This window comes from Anas acuta, chromosome W (genome assembly GCF_963932015.1).
Source record: "Anas acuta chromosome W, bAnaAcu1.1, whole genome shotgun sequence".
Lineage (NCBI taxonomy): Eukaryota > Metazoa > Chordata > Aves > Anseriformes > Anatidae > Anas > Anas acuta.
This window is the reverse complement of record NC_089016.1, coordinates 12,296,176-12,301,772: the sequence shown is the minus strand read 5'-3', so window position 1 is coordinate 12,301,772 and position 5,597 is coordinate 12,296,176. Positions and strand designations below refer to the sequence as shown.

The window sequence follows — 5,597 nt, the reverse complement described above, 5'->3', positions numbered from 1 at the left end:
CTTATATTCATTCTTGTCCTGCAGGTCTGAAGTAAATAGCCTTAACTTCCTGTCAGAAGCTGCTGTACAAAACCTACACTCAACAGAAAAAGAAAAGCCCTTCTGTCAGGTAGCACTGCAATTTATTTATTTTTAAATGTTAAAAAATAAAAATAAACAGATAAAATAACAAACCAAACCAGATCAATCAAGAGTTTCACCCCATTTTAAATCTGCAAAATGACATGCAAAAGGAAATTTAGATTTTCAGTCAAACGTATATTCTAATTTTTCTGCTTTGGCATCAAGCATTCAGAGTTATAATTGGAACTTGCCTATAAAATATGGTGTATCAAGTGCCAAGAATACTTTTTAATGGAAAGTAATACAAAACATTTGACAAAGCTAAATCTGAATCAACTGTGAATTACCTGAAATCTCTCTTATAACTGCCACAGAATTTACCTTGGAGGAAGTGGCTGGTAGAAAAAACAGAACCCTCATCATCAGTGTTTTAAATTACCTAGGGATTAATTTATTAACCAGTCTCCAACTTATTTTAAACAAAAGACTGTAAAAATATGCAGCAGTAAGCAACCAGTATAGTTTTGAAGAGGCTTACAAGCAATTGAGAACATCTGAATTCCTGTTAAGTGCATATTTAATAATTGACCATTTTTCTAGACTTACAGCTTGACAGGTCTCACAAATAGCATCCAACTTACTCCTAAACATAGCCCATACTATGGAGAACATCACATGTAATTTTACAAAGCAGGCCATGATACTAGTATCATTCTTACAATGATACATACACATTATACAGATACATACAACAAAAAGACTAACTAGATTACAGGTCAATTAAAATTAAAAAATCTAGTGTCTACTGTGAATCTACTGTGGGGAGGAAAGAGTAAGGGGCTCGGGAAGCAGAACAAAATATATAAGGATGACTAAGAAACTGTTGTTCCAATGGTGTTCACAGACTTCCAACAGCAATTTCTTCAGTTAGATTTCAGCTGTAAGCATTAAAGTTAGTTCAATACTAAGGACTTAGAGAAAACAGATATGAGAAAACAGATATGAGACAAGGACTCGTTATAGTAATTTATTCGAAATACCTTATCTGGGGAGGTAAAGCATCAAGTCTAGTTTCTGGACTCCTTGCTATGGCATCAACTCTGATTCCATGACAAAATGTTCGTAGTGTCTTATATTGCATGCCTTCCACTTCTGCATCCTCTTCCTACAGAAATACTGTAGTTAGCTAATTCAGAATAACAGGTTGATGACTTCTAACAAGTCAGATTGATATGGAGTTGAAAGTTAGATGTGTCTGCTGCGATAAAGAAAGTATTTACTTGAAATATGTAAGTAAGTAAAAATCCATGAAATGATTGCAGTTTCAAACCAAAGTCAACATAGCACAAAACCAAACCTACATTGCACAAAAAGAAGATTTGCCAGAGGAACATGCTGAGCCCATTCTTTGGGCTCAATATCATCATAGATACAACCAGAACCACTGACAACAGCATGATAAGCACACGCTGCAATGCGAAATAATGGGAACAAAAGCAAGGAGGCCATGTAGGCTATCTTCTCTCCCAGTTGGTTTTACTTTATGGAAAAATGCTAGAACAACCTGGTTGTTCTGGAAGAACAGCAGCAGGTAAAAAGGTACCCTTCATCATTTAACATGACCAAAATTACTACCTTGGCTATTCTTCCCAATGGTGAGGGAACTGGATGCTGACAAAGATGAAACAATTGCTGGGACTGTGGACTTAATGAATCAACTGATCTCCAAAAAGTTCTCAAAACATCCTGTGTAATACCTCAAAATGTATGAAGGCTATTTTGATGAAATGTTCTCTATGGCACAATTCTGCTTTAAGGAAAAAAATCTCTCTGTATACACTCTGCATAATGTAGAAGCTAGGAAGGACCTAGGTGATTTTCAGAAAATTTCCAACAGTAAGACTTTGGGGAATAATAAAGACCAGTTATACTGTTTTCTATATTAGATAGTAAAGTATAAAAATAGTACCATGTAACGGAGAAGTGACCTCAAGAAAAAAAAAAAAAGTAAAAATAGATTCCAAAGATGAGAGTGTTCTACTATCAATTTTCAAGCATCCGGGGGAAAAAAAAAAAAAAAAAAAAAAGTGCCTCAATAATAATAAAAAAAAAAAGTATTACATATAAATATACACAGTATGCTATCTTACTTTTTAAAAATTTTCACGATATGGTGACTGGAAATAATGTCAAGGTAAAAAAACACATTTTACTGTTTCTAACAGTCTGTCAGAGAGATGTAAAAAAAATAACCTAGAAAGCAGATGTATATTAAGTTATTATTTGCCACTGTCCTTCCTTGAAAGAAATGTCTCTAAACTTACTTTGGAAATTTTAATTATTCCTTTCTATTCCGGGTATTTGAAATCTTTGCTGCTTTGATAGCCACCTGAAAGCCTTAAAAAAATAAAACACCATACAGCAAATAAGTTACATATTTCCAAAGCTACTTGCTTAAGTTCCCAGGTAGTAGTCACAAACATTTGCAAGAAATACTGAACTGGGATTACTCTTCCAGTAGAGCACTCCTGTTTTCATTGCAGCCTACTCAAAAATAACTTTACACCAGCAGGATGCTAATACCAATATGTATTTATATATACATTTTTTTCTCTTTAAGACCAAATATCCCAAAGTCATAATGTAATAAAGGAGTAAAACACTTCCTGGAAAAATGGGGAAGGAAAGAAGCAGGAAAGTGACTTTGTCAGAAGACATGCTGTCAGTTTCATGAAGCAACTAATAAAAGCAATAAACAAAAACTAACCTGAAATCTACATGTCCCTACAACTACATAGTTATTGCCACCATATGCAGTGAGGGAACATGCATCTCCACTATCAAATGGATTAAATTTTATCACATGCACATAATCTTCACAGTCCACCATGTAAGCAGCATTTCCAGTAGAATCTTGCTTCATTTTCAGGGGACTATGTCAAAGTATCATGGAAGTGATGTCTTCTTCAGGATGAAGGTCAGTGTTCCTATCTGGAAAGTATTAAAAAGCATGCATTATGTATTTGCATAAAGAAAAAAAAGTATTTGTGGCGCAACAAATCAAGATTTCTTGTAACACCATATTTATGGACACAAAAGGTCAACTTAAGCTCATTATATCCAGATTTAACACGTAATTCCAACAATCAAGAGATTAACTAACCTAACTGACCTAATTCACTAACAGACATTCAAAACTTTTTCTACAGACATCAGTAACAACTGCAGATTTTGTGCTATTGATGGCAACCTATCAAGACATGGGATTAAGTAACTCTACGTACCAGAAAAGTCACATACATAATTTTAAAAATTTCAAGCAAATGACAACAAAATATGTATTATTACCTTCAAATTCTCTTCCCTGGTGTACCTTTTTAAAGGACAATAGGTATCTAACTAAAAGCAGAATTAAAACCACCAAACTCTAAGTGCAAACACTATTCTGCAGAATACTTGTTTCATGACATAAGCCAACCCAACTGCAGACAGTGCCTCTATGTCTCTGTACTTGCACAGAAAAAGTTAATTTTCAGCTGGATCAAAAGTATACCTAAACATTAATGCTTTACTCTATTCACTTTTCAAGAAAATCTGATGCCTGTGCTTGCACACAGGAGGCTGAGGTACACAACTGATTAGGGGATCATCCCAGATTTGATATCAGTGTACACCTTTTGAGAAATGACCATTTTCTCCATGTGCAGCATGGAAAGATAGCTTTAAACTTCAGACCCTTGTCATATTTTGTTGCGCTAATGACCTGAAGGGCTCAGCACCGAGGCTGAACATCATGCCTGGGAGCCACCACAGTTTGATGGGGATATCACCGGGATTCAAAGAGGCTCTCCACATTTGTAGTGTGTATTTATTAACCAACACAACAAACCATCACGTTGACAGAAGTACGTTAGCCACATAACTCACATCGCCACGCTCCTAAGGCTGAACACAACTCCTAGTCACCTCGAAGGCTCCCCACCACGGCAGACCCCACGCCTTGGGGCAGCACCAGGGGGACAACCTGGCCATGTGGCCTTCCCGCTCCCTCCTTTTCCCTTGGGGGCCCAGCGGCTGCCCCAAAGGAGCCCACCCCACACCATGCGGCCCCACAATGTTACCAGCAAGGGCCCGGGCCCAACCCCTGGCGCAGCCCCGCTCGGGTCCCGGGGAAAGCACCGAGCCCTCTGCGGCTCCCCCGGGCCCTCCCCATGCACCTCTCCGGCCCCGCACGGCCGCGGTTCCCAGCAGCACCTTCCAGTCCCGGGCCACCTCCTGTTCGTTCGGGGCAGCGGCCCTGCACTCCCTAATTGGGCGGCAGCAGAGGATTTAAATTAAAACCGGTGGAAAGGGCCGCCAGCCGCCTCACACCGGAGCCCTGCTGGCAGCCCCGGCCTCCTGAGGGCCGGAGGTCAGTGAGTGGGGGCAGCCTCAGCCCTCTGGGGCCTCACTGCGTGCCCGGGGAGCCGGGCGGTGGAGAAGCGGGGGGACCCTCAGAGCTCGGGGTGGGTCCCGGGTGGTGGTGGCGATGCCGGCTCGTAATGCCAGGTATAGGGTCCAGGGCTTGTCCTGCGGGCTTTTTGGAGTTGTTAGGGTGGGTGCTGGCTCCCAGTGACTTGTATTGTTCCTCAGAAGCATCTCCCGCTGAGGAGAGTGAGGGGGTAGCAACCCCTTATCAAGAGTTTGTTATGCCTGCCCTAGGCTTATTTGTACCTATCCAACAGTTTTGTTTGCTATGGCTCCTGGTTTTTGTTCATGTCAAAGTAAAATGGGATAAAATAAAGCAACTTAACTCCCTTGGAGGGGGCCTGCAAGAAAGATAAGGAGGGACTGATCATCAAGGAGTGTAATGATAAGACAAGGGAGAATACGTTAAAAGTTAAATAACTTATAACTTTCATAACTTAAATGAAACTTGTGGCTTTACATTAGATATTGGGAAGAAATTGTTTGCTTAGACAATGGTGAGGTGCTGGCACAGGTTGCCCAGAGAAGCTGTGGATGCCCCATCCCTGGAGATGTTCAAGGCCAGGCTGCATGGGGCCCTGGGCAACCTGATATGGTGGGAGGTGTCCCTGCCCATGGCTTTCCATGGTTGGAAACTGATGGTCTTTAAGGGCCCTTCCAACCCAAACCATACTGTGATTTGAACTCTTCCCCTGCAAACATCTTGGTAAGTAAGTTGTTGCTTTGTGTTGCTTGTTGCAAGATGTCTCTTTGTTTTCCCCACCCCTCTCCTGTTCCTGATCATACCACTTACCAATAAATAAATAAGTGCAGTGACCTACACGTTAACAAGATGAAATAAGGGGATGTCGCGTTAAGGGGTGTAGCTGATTAACCGTTACGGGCCCGGTCAGATTCAGGGTACTGAACCAGTCGGACATTCACCAAAAACACATTAATCGTCTGGGGGTCCAGACATTCACCATCAACGCATTAACGGTCTGGGGGTCCGTTCAGACATTCACCAAAAATGCATTAACTGCCTGGGGGTCTGGTTAGATTCAGAACACTGAACTATCATGGATAAC

At 40.8% G+C, this 5,597-nt stretch overlaps 1 long non-coding RNA gene across 1 annotated transcript; it reads right to left on the bottom strand.

Annotated features, from left to right (window-relative positions):
* Positions 1-4,304, bottom strand: LOC137846692 (uncharacterized). The gene is made up of 4 exons (XR_011090603.1): positions 4,281-4,304; positions 2,831-3,050; positions 1,104-1,228; positions 1-73 (listed from the first exon to the last, which is right to left on the bottom strand). It is a non-coding gene; the product is annotated as an uncharacterized lncRNA (long non-coding RNA).
* Positions 4,305-5,597: the final 1,293 nt, after the last annotated feature.